The 15,084-nt window shown below is 41.0% G+C and overlaps 1 protein-coding gene across 2 annotated transcripts in view; it reads left to right on the top strand.

Annotated features, from left to right (window-relative positions):
* Positions 1 to 7,371: 7,371 nt before the first annotated feature.
* tnrc6c2 (trinucleotide repeat containing adaptor 6C2) overlaps positions 7,372 to 15,084 on the top strand; it is a 74,864-nt gene continuing 67,151 nt past the window's right edge. For both annotated transcript variants that reach the window (XM_079840135.1, XM_079840136.1), the window contains exon 1: positions 7,372 to 8,061. The gene's annotated coding sequence lies outside the window, so the exon portion shown is untranslated. The remainder of the gene's footprint in view (positions 8,062 to 15,084) is intronic.

Raw genomic sequence — 15,084 nt, forward strand, 5'->3', positions numbered from 1 at the left:
AGCGTGCTCTGCTGCCTGATCCCCGCGCCCAAGCAACACAGTTGGTGCCACGAATGACGATGCATGATGACGTTGCGCTGTATTTGAAAATGTTCGAGGCCATTGCTGTCCGGGAGGCGTGGCCCAGAGATGAGTGGGGCCGGATCCTGGCCCCGCTGTTAACCGGAGAACCTCAGCGTGCCTATTTCACACTGACCCCCGAACAGTGCAACCTATGAGGGGCTGAAGAGGGAGATCCTGGGCCGTGCAGGGCTGTCACCGCTGAACGCTGCACAGCTGTTCAACGACTGGACCTATAACACCCGCCGGCCTGCCCGGGCTCAAGCCGCGGATCTGTCTCATCTCGCCCAGCATTGGCTTCTGTCCGGGGATCCCACCGCACACCAGGTAGCGGAGCGCGTCGTCATTGACCGCCTTCTCCGAGCCCTCCCGCGGCCGCTTCGTCAGGCAGCAGGGATGCGGAAGCCTACCAGCCTGGACGAGCTCGCAGAGGCCATTGAGCTGGCGGAAGCCACCCAACAGCGGGAGGTTGGGGAGCGAGCGCCACCATTTCCCCGAAGGGTATATATTCCCGGTCCGCAGGACGAACCCATGCCCACCGAGGAACCCCGCTCACCAGGACGAGCTTGGCTGGCGGGCTGCGTCGCCTGGACCGAGAACGCTCCGTGGGCAGAGGTGACCATCAACGGCCGTCCATATCTGGCTCTCCTGGACTCCGGCAGCGCGGTCAGCCTGGTCAAAGCCACCGTCCTACCCCCACGAGTCGAACCCAAGACCACCTTGTCAGTCACCTGTGTACACGGCGATACAAGAGAGGTACCGGTCCGGCTCGTCACCATCGCGGCTCCTCCCGGAGTATGGCCGGTGGAAGTGGGGATCGTCAAGGATCTCCCGGTCCCCGTTCTTCTTGGAAGGGATTGGCCAGGTTTTGACCGCCTGCTCGCCGCCGTCACCCAGCCCGCCAGCACGGCCGGGAACCGCCCCAAGCGGAAGACCAGAAGGGCCCGACGGCGTCCCGTGCTGCTGGCCTCGGACAGCCCCAGAGATGGTGAGTTGACCCTTAGTGACACTAACCTCTTGTTTGACCTTTACCAGCAGGTCTCCGGGGCTGGGGGTTTTTCCAAGGAGCAGCACGAGGACGACCGCCTGAAACACTGTTGGGACTGGATGGGAAGGAGCTCCAACCTGCACCCCACCCCACTCCGCACTTCGTGATCAACGATGGTCTGCTTTACTGTGTCGCTCAGCGGAGGGGGGAGGAAAAACTTTTGCTGGTTGTCCACCGCTCCAAGACCGGGGAGATAGCCCACGCCCATCCGATGGCAGGCCACCTGAGTCCCCAGAATACGGTACAGCGCCTTCGGGACCGGTTCCACTGGCCCGGCCTGGAGGCCGAGGTCAAGAGGTTCTGCCAGGCCTGCCCCACCTGCCAGTGGACATCGCCCCATTGTCCTCCCCCCAGTCTGCTGATTCCGCTGCCCATCATTGAGGTGCCCTTCGAGTGGATAGGAATGGATCTGGTAGGGCCGCTTCCGAGGTCCGCCCGGGGCCATGAGCACATTCTCGTCATCATCGACTATACCACCCGCTACCCGGATGCCGTCCCTCTCCGCAAGGCCACCGCCAAAGCCATCGCTCAAGAGCTGTTCCTGCTCAGTAGTCGGGTTGGCATACCGTCCCAGATACTGACTGACCAGGGCACCCCGTTCATGTCAAAGGTGATGGCCGACCTCTGCAAGCTCCTCCAGGTGCAGCAGCTCCGCACGACCGTCTACCACCCCCAAACCGACGGCCTCGTGGAGCGGTTCAACCAGATGCTGAAACAGATGCTGCGCCGGGTGGCGGCAGAGGACATGCGCGACTGGGACAAGATGCTGCCTTACGTGCTTTTCGGGATCCGAGAGGTTCCCCAAGCCTCCACAGGCTTCACCCCCTTCGAACTCCTCTTCGGCCGACAGCCCCGCGGCCTCCTGGACGTCGCCAGAGAGGCCAGGGAGCAACAGCCAGCCACCCACCGAACCACCATCGAGCACGTAATGCAGATGCGTGAGCGCATCGACCGGGTGATGCCCATCGTGCGGGAGCACGTCACTCAGGCCCAGCGGGCCCAGCAGCGGCACTACGATCGGGCGGCCCAGCCACGGGAGTTCCGGCGGGGTGACCACGTCCTGGTCCTGGTGCCCACGGCCGCCTGTAAGTTCCTTGCCATCTGGCAAGGGCCGTTCACCGTCACAGAGAAGGTCGGCCCTGTCACCTACCGCGTGTGCCAGCCGCAAATTGGCCTGTATATAGTGTTTAGGTGGGGTTTGTGTATAAGTGAGTGTAGGCCTAATTTAAAAAGATGTAGTCATCGAATTCATTTTGTACCAAAGCGATGTTAAATAACCTTTAATTTAGCCAATATAGACTGATGTTGTGTTCAATGTATGAAGAGTTTTGAAAAAGTGACTTAAGTATTGAGAAATGTGTCCTAGCGATTGTAAAAAAAAAAAACTGTAATGGGTATTTAATAAGCCTTTAATTGAAATTGGATGTGGAGTCCTCGCGTTGATTGGACACCCTGGCACATCGACCGTGGCATGTGCAGCTCATATTATCACGCTCAAAACCAAGCCTCTCTTCCTGGACTTTCGAGAACGTCTTTACTGATCAGCAGGTTCAATATTGTTAAGGCTAGGGTTGGGTGTAGGGGAGGGCTTTATTGATAGGTTTATTGACAAGTGATGTCCCATTAAAGCTATTTGTAATTATAAAAAGCATCTAAAAAAAAAATTCTGTTTTTTTCAGTAAAATTTTTAAACATTTTTACAGGGTAATTATAAGAAAAATAGGCCTAGATAAACTTGTTTTGTCTTTCTCTCTCTTCATTGTTATGTTACATCACACTGTTATCGATAACATCATCAGTTCAGAGAGGATATATGAATGCTCTGATTGTGTGTTTATGGACTGGTGCAACCACACAAGTCATTAATTTAGTTTCACACATTTACTGTGCTTATTAGACTCTAGCTGTGTTACTGACAGTGGTCAGATTAGATTCTGTGTCTTTTTTTATATGGTCATTAGTAGAGACTATGGAACATGTTTCACCCGAAGGCAAATCCTCTCCCATGAGTACTTCTGATGTCTCTGACTGCTCAAAATGAGACTGAGAAAGACGGTTGGAAATTGTGTGAGCATCCCTAAGGTTTAGTCTGATGTGGGATAGCTGGGGGGAAGTGAATGGTGTAAAGCTTCAAGAACAAAAGAAAAGAGGCTTGTCTTTTCTTGTCTTTTTGCCTGTCTCTCAAGCTTTTTTTCCTAAAAGAACCTATAGTAATAGCTGCTCAAAAGCACAGTCCTGCAGTATGCATCAATTTGTCATTCTCTGTCTCGCCCTTTCTCTCCCTCTGTCTCCTCTGGTGTAAGGTGTGTGTGTGTGTGTGTGTGTGTGTGTGTGTGTGTGTGTGTGTGTGTGTGTGTGTGTGTGTTCTGGGAGCACGCCTCAGGGATTATAGCAAGCGGCAGAATGAAAGATTCATGATGCCAAGGAAACGTGTGTGTGTGTGTGTGTGTGTGTGTGTGTGTGTGTGTGTGTGTGTGTGTGTGTGTGTGTGTGTGTGTGTGTGTGTGTGTGTGTGTGTGTGTGTGTGTGTGTGTGTGTGTGTGTGTGTGTGTGTGTGTGTGTGTGTGTGTGTCCAGACTGGAAATAAGGAAGGAAGAGAGAGAAAGCATTACTAACACAGACGGAAGAGTAATGGATGGTACTACATACTGCAGACTCAAAAGGAAAGTCTCACTTTGTTCTTGGGAGTTGGGAGTCTTGAGCTGTTTAAGTCTGACTCAGAAAGATGTGACTCATATCAGCATAAAGTAATCACTCAGAAAAACTGTGACGCTATTAGATATTCAGTCAGAGCCTGCCCATGAATCTCAAAGCCTGTGCTGAAGTTCTATAATGGTTCTGTTTACTTGCGCATGAAAAGTAATTGAATACTTAAGGATGCTTGGAACTCAAGTGTCTGGTCTGGAGTGGCTGTTAGTGAATATGTAGACAATTTTGTTATCTTATCACAGTAGTAATCCTGTAAAGTGCACAACAAGATTTGGATAGGTTCCTGGATCAGTATTCTTCATTGGTCCTAAAACAAATTTCATGTCCTGAATCTTAGTTCGACTCCTAACCCTACAGTTTTGATAAGAATGTTGTTTCAGGGCCATCAAAAATAATGATCCAGGAATAGCCTATGTCTTACTTGATAAAGTCAAGGTTGTCATTATTTCCTGTTGTCTTTGTTTGTGTTTCCCGTCACTTGTTCGTTGGATATTAATTTAATCATCGCAGCTGTTCGTATTTGAGTTTGTTATCATTGTGTACTTAAGTTCCTGTGTTTTCTCAGTTCGTTGTTGTTTATTGTTTGCATTATGTGCACTCTATGCCTTGTGTATTACCTGAGTTTATTTTATTATTAAATACCTTCGTATTGGAATCTGTTGACTTATCGCCTTTGGACCTTTATAAACTGTGACAAGTGGTTAACTTTTTAGCTTGAAAGCAAACTGGGAAAAAAAAAACAGAAAAGGGAAATTTAAAGACAAGATCTCTTGATACACCAGCTTAAACCAGATCCTCTGTTCCTTCAGTCCACCTGAGATCTGCCACCACTTTGGTGCCACCATTTCCTTGGTTCAGCCAGGGACTATCAACCCTCCATCTCCACCCAGATCTCCACCTTGGCTTTCCTAACCTCCAACTCGACCCTGGACTAGTTCCACCAGCTCCACCATGGCCTGCTGATCCACTAGCTCCACCCTGGTCGTCAGTTCCTCTGACCCTGCCTCTGTCTCCAGTCCCTCTGGCTGCACCCCAGTCTCCACCAGATTCCTTGTGGGGCCTCCTTATCATGCTCCTTATCACACACATCTGCAATGGACTGCATATCCTGTATATGCAAATATACGCACCACATACACACTATGGTGTGACTCTTGATCAGGTGTGTTTGTATGCATGAATGTGTGCGTCTGTGATTCAGTTTGTATGTTTATATTCATGCATACTGTCTACCATCACCCCCCTGCAGCAATCCTCTGCTTTTCTAAGGCAGTTGTATTAAAGCAAGTTTGATTACATTTCAGATTAGAGCAGCAGAGAGGCGTTTACTGCAGGAGTGAATTATGCACTGCTTTACCCCCCTCAGTGTCACCCCTCACTCCCTCTGTTCCTCTGACCTTGGGGGTCATACAAAAGAAAGCTGCATTAATCACAACGACACCTTGTCAAAAGAGAGTGAGAGAGAGAGAGGAGGGGTTGTATACCACACCTCCAATCTCTTTCTTTTTCTTCTGCATTTTCCCTTTTTTTATCTCTTTTCTCCCCCGCTCTGTGTCCGCCCGTGGCAAAAGACCTCTGTTTCTCTGCTTCCCAAAAACTAAATTAACCCATTTCCAACCCCTATTACAGCTGTGTACTCCTGAATATCACCCCTCGCCTGAGGGAATGCCTCTAACATTCACAACAGAGGTGGAATTCAACTGTGTTCTTTTGGCAAATAGAGTTCATAGTGCGAGCTATAGCTTTACCTCCTTGCATAGTAAAGGACAAAATTCATACTGTTAAAGCAAATCAAGACAGAGGAATGCTGCCGTTAGCCTCAACACTCAATTTGGACTTTAGGGACTGTAATGAACCAGGTGTCCACCTATGACTGAAATGAAGTCCAGCCAAACTCTTACATGATAAGAGGCATCAAAGGTTCTGGTATAAGTCCATTTGAAACGTCTACACATTTGAAGTAATGTGTTGTGCTTGGGGTATCTTTATACCAGATTTTTTACCAGATTTTTGTTCTTCTGGCAGATGAAAAATCCCACACTTGAAGGAGAGCTCTTTTCGCTTGGCCAGGAGGCAGCCACCTATATCTCCTGTAAATCTGTTGGTTAATATGGCTGCTGCTGGACAGTTGAAAGGTCAGGTGTTCATCTAATTTACACAATGACAGAGATATATTGACAGTGATTTATAAACAGGGTTTTGCTGTTAAAATTATCCACAATTTTACAAGTTTATTTCTAGATTTTTGTTATGTGGTCCCAGAATTTAGGATCCCTTTGCATATATTTCAGTCTCTCTCTCTCTCTCTCTCTCTCTCTCTCTCTCTCTCTCTCTCTCTCTCTCTCTCTCTCTCTCTCTCTCTCTCTCTCTCTCTCTCTCTCTCTCTCTCTCTCTCTCTCTCTCTCTCTCTCTCTCTCTCTCTCTCTCTCTCTCTCTCTCTCTCTCTCTCTCTCCCCACTGGTCATTATCCTCTTTTCCCTGTTCACTTCCAGGTTCTTGAAACAAAGACAATCCTTATTAGCTCCTCATTATTCATTTAAATCCATGAAAGCAATCAATTAAACTTAAGTGTGCAATAAATCAGATTAACCAGTCAAGTCCCAAAACACCATAAAACACCAGCACTGGTCTGATTTTCCGTAATTAGTTTGATGAGAGAGGATGAGCAACAACAGTAGCAATTTTTTTTAACTAAGCTTTAAGGCTTATTATTTTATATCATTAGGTGTTACTTTTGCATAAGACAATTTCCTGTTGGAAGTTTTAATGTAGCCATGCACGTTGTGTGCTGTGTCATACAACAGGCCTACTTCCTTGTCCTCTGTGATGTCAGGTATAAGCAGATTTCATGTAAAGCTGCTCTGAAATTAAATATAAGTTATAAGAGCAATGTTTTTATTATTATTATTATGTAATTAACTAAAGTAAACAAACTAAACAAAAATAACTAATAAACAAAATGACTCTGTCTTGTTTTCTTTCTCTAGCCCTTTTTGTCCCGTGGGAAATTACAACAGCACAGAGCCCCTGCTGCATGAATCTTCTCTCTTTCTCTTTTGTATTTCAAAATCTCACAGAATCACGCACTATAAACAGTGGCAGCAAACCTGGATACAGACTACGATAGATAGATAGATAGATAGATAGATAGATAGATAGATAGATAGATAGATAGATAGATAGATAGATAGATAGATAGATAGATAGATAGATAGATAGATAGATAGATAGATAGATAGATAGATAGATAGATAGATAGATAGATAGATAGATGGATGGATGGATGGATGGATGGATGGATGGATGGATGGATGGATGGATGGATGGATGGATGGATGATGTCACCCAGTGTCAAATGAAAACACACAGTGTTTGTTTGTGTACAGAGCGTGCAGTGGTCTCAGCTGACCGCCCATTCCAGCCCTTGTGAATTCATTCACTGGACGCTTTGAAACCTTTTATGGGCGGTGCTTCGCTGTAAAACCAGTATGTTCGCTTATTGGTTGGTTAAGCGTGATATGGAAAATGCTTTCAGTGGAGAAACCCCTCCCACCGTAGTTGAGCTGCACGTCTGCTGTGTTGATACCGAACAAAATGGCTGCAGAGGCTTGATCCTGACCCGACACTCTCAGCGCTTTATCCGGACACTCCGCACTTATCCCAGGATATTTCCGCAGTCGTTTTAAAAACGTCGCTGGATTTTTTCTCACGACTGCAGCCAGACTGCTTGCCACATCGCTCGCTATCTTTATTTTTGCACTTTACTGAAGCAGCTCGCATCGTAACTGTCAGTCTACCAGACATGTAGCAGCTTCAAACTGCCCTCTTCTTCATTTTGCACCATAGATCAGATGCTATTACCGATGACCAATTTACGCCAATACTTAACAAACTGCCTCGCCGTTTTAATGTAATTTTTTTCTGTCTTTTCGAAGATATTTGGTAGCGTCATGTAAATGTCGTTTGCTGTTTTTCCAGCATGCATGCATCTATAATCTCCATCAGAGCCCAAAGCTCTGAGTCTGCTTAGAGATTTCCATTTGCATATTCAATTTTGTGTTTATTTTCATTCTGCTGCTTTTTGGGACACTTTCGGAAGTTCAGCTACTCATCAGTACAGTGTTACTTGGGTCTGTCTGTTTTTACGGGTATTTCTGTTTCGGAAAAAGGCCTTTTTGTACCGCTGTACGACATGCAACATTTTTTTTTACTGAAAGCTGCCAAAGCTCGACTTGTGAACAAAGGTAAGTGGAGATATTGTCTCTGTCTTAACCTATAGGCTGCTGACTCCTAACATTTATGACTGCAACCAATGCTGTCTAGGTGGGCAGATGACCAGGTTTAATCTTTGGTCATACTGTATCTAAAACGGGCTGTTCTCTAATCCTTTAGACATAGTGTGTTGTACCGTAGTGGTTAAAAACCTTGGACTACTAACTTGCCTAAAAGCTTGCAGGCAACTCAGCGACCAAAGTGACTATAAAGAAGCTTAGCCACGTTACTGCAGGAAGACTGAGCCTTTAATGTGTTTACTGTTACTCTGGGTTAACGCTTCCGATAAACGATAACTGATAAATGGATGTTTTAGATTTTGCCAAATGCTGATTATTCGTGTGATCTGCTGTTAGATCCTCCAAGACTAAAATAAGCTTTATATTTTTTTTTATTCTTTGTGCAATTTTGTTCTGTTTGTTTATTTATTTATTTATATCTCGATACTGTGCTAAAATACGTTAATTAGCAAGCTACCGCAGTTGCATACTAATAAACTATGTAACGTTATAGTGATTGTGGTATTTTGTTGCAAAGTTTATGCTGCTAATTTCTCTCTAAGGGCATACGCTCTGTCAACATCGAAAACATAAGCAATTTTGTGTGTGTTTCCTGTGCTGAGGTGTTACAAAATGAAGGTCTTGATGGGCGCCTGTTACTCAAAATAATAGATAATAATACACAAATATAGAGCTAATATCACATGCATCTGATCATATTGCACATTACAGTTAAAATCCTCAAATTTACAGGTTCATCACTGCTGCCATATTTCTTCCTTCACATTAAGGAGATTAATTCACCATGGTATTACATTTCTGTTGATTATATGATTCCCAGAAGAAAGACACAAAGATGACAGCCTTTAAGTTAAGTCTACTGACATATGATTTACAGTAAAGTAAAGAGAAATCACTATTTAAATATTGGCTGTTGGCTAGCTCAATTCAGCTGTTTATATTATAATATCCAGTGTCATTTGAATAATCTTGTGAAAATAAACAAATGTCATTATTATTTGCTAATTAGTTCAGAGTTGGATATTTGTGCTTTTTAAGATGTAGACAAATTTAACTTAAATAATTTTTGGAAATTTTTGCTCTTTGATTACTAGGTATTTAGGTTTATCATCCTTTATCATCCTTCTTTGCTGCTATTCTAGTACTTTTTTGTCCATATCATCGCCATATTCTTTTGTAGCTTGTGTGCTTAAACGAGAACCATAATTTCATTCTTCAATCTATTTTTCTCTTTTGAAAATCATGTCACACTTGGCTGATGCTGGTGATAAAATGGATTGGGCAATTCACTTGTAATTCATAACCCATCTACCCTTTGAGTGTGTGCTACTCAGCCTTAATTATAAATCACACCAAAACGGAGAGTTCCTTTGCTCCAATACACCCAGATTCAGCTTCCCCCATCGTCTGGGTTTAAAGAACCACTGCCCCTCCTTGCGCTGCAGGGGATTGGGGTCAAAGCTTGGAGGCGTGAGATGCCAGTGTTCAGCTTGTGTCAGAAAGGCAAAAAGGGCAAGCCATACGGATTAACAGTCTCGCTCAGGACTGCAAGGGTACACAAAACCCCCTGAACTGCAGAGCTTGTAGCTTGCAAAGCAGATGAGTGGCTGATGTTTGAAGACAGGGAATTCCTTGTCTTTCATTGGATTCTCTGTGTACATTCACTTTCTATTTGGTGTCTAGCCCCACTTTATTGCTGGACATAATTTAATCTTGGTCTCTGTGGCTGTGGGCTGCCTCAGTCTTGCTCTGATAAAATTAGAGCACATTGTTCTCAGATTTCAAAAACTGGATGTGGTGAACTCTCCTTAGCCGGAGTTCAGTTTGCATTTCTGTAACAGTAGCATCATTTCTTGATTTTAATTCTTGCCTGTGCTCCAGGTTTTTTATATTTTCCTCAAGCAGTTGTGTACTACAAACCACATATAGGCTATCGTATTGCTTAATTTAAAATGAATAATCTCAATAGAGCTGCTCTGGCATCAAAACCCCTGTCTGGTTATTCGATATGTAATTGAATTCTTTTTTTAACTAACTATTTTAGTAGAGTTAATCTTTTAGTTTAAAAAGGAAATTCCTCTCAGATGTCAAATTTTGAGGGGATCATTACAAGGTCTTTCTACCCATATTTCTCTCATTACCTCATCGTCGCACGATAGTACAATTCAGTTGAACATTGAACCCTCTGGCCTCTGATGTAAGAGACTGAAATCCTCTTGTCCGTGTGAGAATGGTGTGCCACGCAGCAGGACAGGATGGGGTACGGGTAAGGGAAAGAGTTGGAGAAGAAAGGATTTGTGAGTGTTGGCTAGTGTCCCAGGAAATGTCCCTTCTGTGTTGTTGCAGGGTCCTGGGCATTTTGCTATAAAGCTTCATGTCTCTGAAATTTTGTGTTTGTGTATTGTGCTTGTTTGTGGATTATTGCAGACTCCTAACTAATTTTGTTTTAATTATTGTGTTCTGATTGGAGTCTGGGGCCCTGTTAATAGGTCAGAAAACATACATGACTTTAGATGATCAGGTTGAGGTTTAATGACTTATATTTGAATAAATGATTAAGAACATTTCAGTTTCACAACATACTTTAAATTTTTTTGAAAAACATTTTATGTTTGGGGTCTCAGTAAACCTAGATAATAACATGAATAAATGTACCAAGCCAAGCAAATATGAAAGTCAATGTCAGGGGAATACAAAGATTTAGATTTTAGATTTGTTTGGTTTCTAAGTATAGTGGAGGGATGGTTTTTGTACATGGCTCAACCATAAGAATTTTCTTTCTGTTCAGCTTTTTTTTTTTTTGGCCAGTACTACAGATTTTCACTTGCCTTGCCAACATTTTCACTCGCCTACTTAAAAATTAATTACGTACAAATATAGTTTTAATTGAAATATATATTTAATATGAAATATAATTTATTTGCAATAAGCTTGTTTATAATAATTAATTATACATTTTATACAGTGATAATGTAACCCCTGATATGAATAAAAAAACAGTTGTTGTAAAATAATGGCATATTATCTTAACATGTTCTGTATATGGTAGGGGTGCTTAGCACCTAAGTCAAAGAACCGCTGAAGAACCACTGAAGCACCAAAATTGGTGCTATATAGCACTTAAAAAGGTTCCCCTATGATTACGAGCCAAGAACTGTTTTTGGTGCCATATAGAACCTTTTTTTTTAGAGTGTGTGATTAACGAATGCCATTGGCAACACAGCATTGGCCTATTAGGACAAGTGACAGTTTTGTCAACAGCCATAAAGCCATCCCTATCATTGAGCCCTAATGTGTTGTAAATAATGGAAATTACTATTGTGAGCGATGAGAGCATTACTCTGAAAGCACCATTATAAATGTGAGTTGGGATGCATTAAAATGAAAATTCTGGGCCAAAACCGAAAATTCAGGATGAAATTGGCTGAGAACCAAAACCAAATATAGATGTGCTACAGTTAGATTTACCTAAAAAAACAAAACAAAGCACTGTTTATTCAATTTGTATCTTTGTTTTATTGTATTTATCTATTCTTGCAATTTGTTTATTATTTTCTGTACAGATGTACAACACTACAAAATCACCCCAATCTTCCTTGAATTATTAATTCTTTACAAATAGAGCTATTCAAATCATCTGGTAAATTGTTTTCATATCGCAATATCAGAGAAAAACAAAATGTCACAATGTCAGTTTTTTTCAATATGGTGCCGCCCTGAAATGAACAATCAATTATTCAAACTTCAATTATTCAAATAGCTAAACGTTTTTAATAAGAGTTTTCTACTTTTTCTGTGTATAGCACTTTGAATTGCCACTGTGTATGAAATGTGCTATACAAATAAACTTGCCTTGCCTTACTCCAGTTTGTTGATTAAATATAACCATTTAAATGACAAACTGTTTTCATGACAGATTTATTCAAACATGCGTATTTTAAATAATAAAGACATCACTAGCAGGTTAAGTAAAATTCTAATGAATATATAATACTGTGCATATATTTAGAAAAATGTTTGGTAACACTATAATAACTACACGCTATGAAGCATTGGTAAATAGTTAATTCATCATTTATAAAGCATAAATAGACATTACTAAGCAGTTTATAAATTCAGCTATAAATGCTTTATTCTTGATTTATAAGCATATGTATAATGTGTTTAATAATTGTACTTTCATACTTTACAAATTATCTATTTATCATTTCTAAGTTAAGTATTACATTATTTACAAACCAGTTATTTAGGAGTTGTCAGTGTCAGGAGTAAATCAGATCATTTAGAAAGTGTAAGTAAAGGATTAATACATTATTTAAATATACATTTATACATCTTATTATTTAGACATATAGTAATAGTTACTCATTGTGTTAATAAATACTTTATTAACATGTATTTCTACTATAATGCATGATTAATTCAGGTAGTTGTCAGTAAGCTATTTTTGTGAGCTCAAATAAAGTGAGGACTATTTATGCCTCGTAAAGCTTTTACAAAGGGGATATAAAGGCTTAGTTCTTTTCTGCACTGCTGTTCTCTAATGTTTTAAAGTTACTACTGTTTTGACACTGCAAAATATTTTATTATATTATTATTGTTTTATCAAAATTTTATTTGTTGTATTTTGGCACTCCTGTAATCCAGTGTGATCCACTGGTACATTTTTATTCAGCAATGTTTACACTTTACATAAATGTATTTTTATATCTGGGGCCAGTTGCATAAACTAAGCCATTATGTTAAAGGTTTGGTTCACCCAAAAATGAAAATTCTGTCATTAATTACTTACCCTCATGTCGTTCGACACCCGTAAGACCTCCGTTGATCTTCAGAACACAAATGAAGATATTTTAGTTGAAATCTGATGGCTCTGAAAGGCCTCCATTGGCACAATGCACGGTTCACTCTCAAGACCCTTAAAAGGTACTAAAGCTGCGTTACAAAGTCCATCTCACTAAAGTGGTTCTACAATAACTTTATGAATCGGCGAGAATAGTTTTTGTGCGCAAAAAACCCCTAAATAACGACTTGTATAGTGATGACGATTTCAAAACACGGAATCATGAAGCTTCGAAGCATTATGAATCACTGAGTCGAATCAGCAGTTTGGATAGCCAAATTTCAGCAGTTTGGCGGTTTGACACGCGATCCGAATCATGATTCGACTCAGTGATTCATAACGCTTCGAAGCTTCATGATTCCGTGTTTTGAAATCGTCATCACTATATAAGTCGTTATTTAGGGTTTTTTTGCGCACAAAAACTATTCTCGCCGATTCATAAAGTTATTGTAGAACCACTGTAGTGAGATGGACTTTGTAACAACGTCTTTAGTACATTTTAAGGGTCTTGAGAGTGAACCGTGCATTGTGCCAACGGAGGCCTTTCAGAGCCATCAGATTTAAACTAAAATAATTTTTAAAATTGAAAATCGAAAATTCATTTCTGTTCCGAAGATCAACGGAGGTCTTACGGGTGTCGAACGACATGAGGGTAAGTAATTAATGACAGAATTTTCATTTTTGGGTGAACTAACCCTTTAAGACAGTGTCTTAAGGTCTAGTATGACCATTAGCAGTTAGTCAAGGGGCATTCAGTCTTACTTTTCGTATCAAATTAGGCCAGTCTATGTTTTTATGTAACTGATTTGAAAAAGTTATGAACAGTCTTAAAGAAAAAAATGGATGTCTAACTTCTAAGACTAGTCTTAACGGTTTATGCAACCAGCCCCAGATTGCAGAGGCTTAGTTTCATTTGACTGCAGTTATGTTTTCTGGCGGTCTACATGAATATTATTTTCTATGACATTGAAGAGGTTTAATTTTAATTTTATATTAAGTTACTAGTTGTACAGTCTACATCTTTGCATTTTGAAATAAATATTTCTATGTGCTATATTCCTCTGTGTTGTTTGTTTCCTTTTTCTGTTCAGAAGAGAACTGAGCCTTTATATCCCCTTTGTAAAAGCTTTACGAGGCATAAATAGTCCTCACTTTAGATGAGCTCACAAAAATAGTTTACTGACAACTAGTAAATGTTTTATAACTACCTGAATTAATCACAAATTACAGTAGAAATACACGTGTTAATAAATAATGTTAATAAACACAATGAGTAACTATTACTATACGTCTAAATAATAAGATGTATAAATGTATATTTAAATAGTTTATTAATCCTTTACTTACACTTTCTAAATGATCTGATGAACCACTGACAACTCCTAAATAACTGGTTTGTAAATAAAGTAATACTTAATTTAGAAATTATAAATTGATCATTTATAAAGTATGAAAATACAATTATTAAACACATTATAGATATGCTTATAAATCAAGAATAAAGAATTTATAGCTGTATTTATAAACTGCTTAGTGATATCTATTAATGCTTTATGTTACCGTTAAGGGATGTACAAGCTGGTTTATTGACGTCTTTCTCCGGTTGAAACTCTGATTTAGCGATTTCATGAGAGGGGATTTATTTAGGTAAGTTGTAATGCATCTTTCAACATACCTTCTGGTGTTCATCCATGTGTATTTTGTGCTATAACTACTAGTAAAGAGGAGGTGAGATGATCGGTTTACATGTGTTTGATCCGACATTAAAGGGCACCTCTTATTCAAAATTCACTTTTACATGGTGTTTGAACATAAATGTGTGTTGGCAGTGTGTTTACTCAACCACCCTATAATGGTAAAAATCCACCCACTCCTTTTTTTTTTTTAATCCCCATAAATCATAACCATTGTCTCAGAACAAGCCGTTTGCAGATTCCTGGGAATGTGATGTCACATTTCACAGGCCCTGCCCACGAGTGTTGATGGACACTGCCTTATTAGCAAAGACCCCGCCCTCAGAGAGCGCTACACAGTTCGCCATGTTTATCTCCTCACCAAAGAATTTAACAGCAGCATTAAGAAATATGTTCTTAATAAGGCTACTAAAGTTCATTCAGACAAGAGCAGTGAGT

This window comes from Gobio gobio (genome assembly GCF_949357685.1).
Source record: "Gobio gobio genome assembly, chromosome: 17".
In the NCBI taxonomy this organism is placed as follows: Eukaryota; Metazoa; Chordata; class Actinopteri; order Cypriniformes; family Gobionidae; genus Gobio; species Gobio gobio.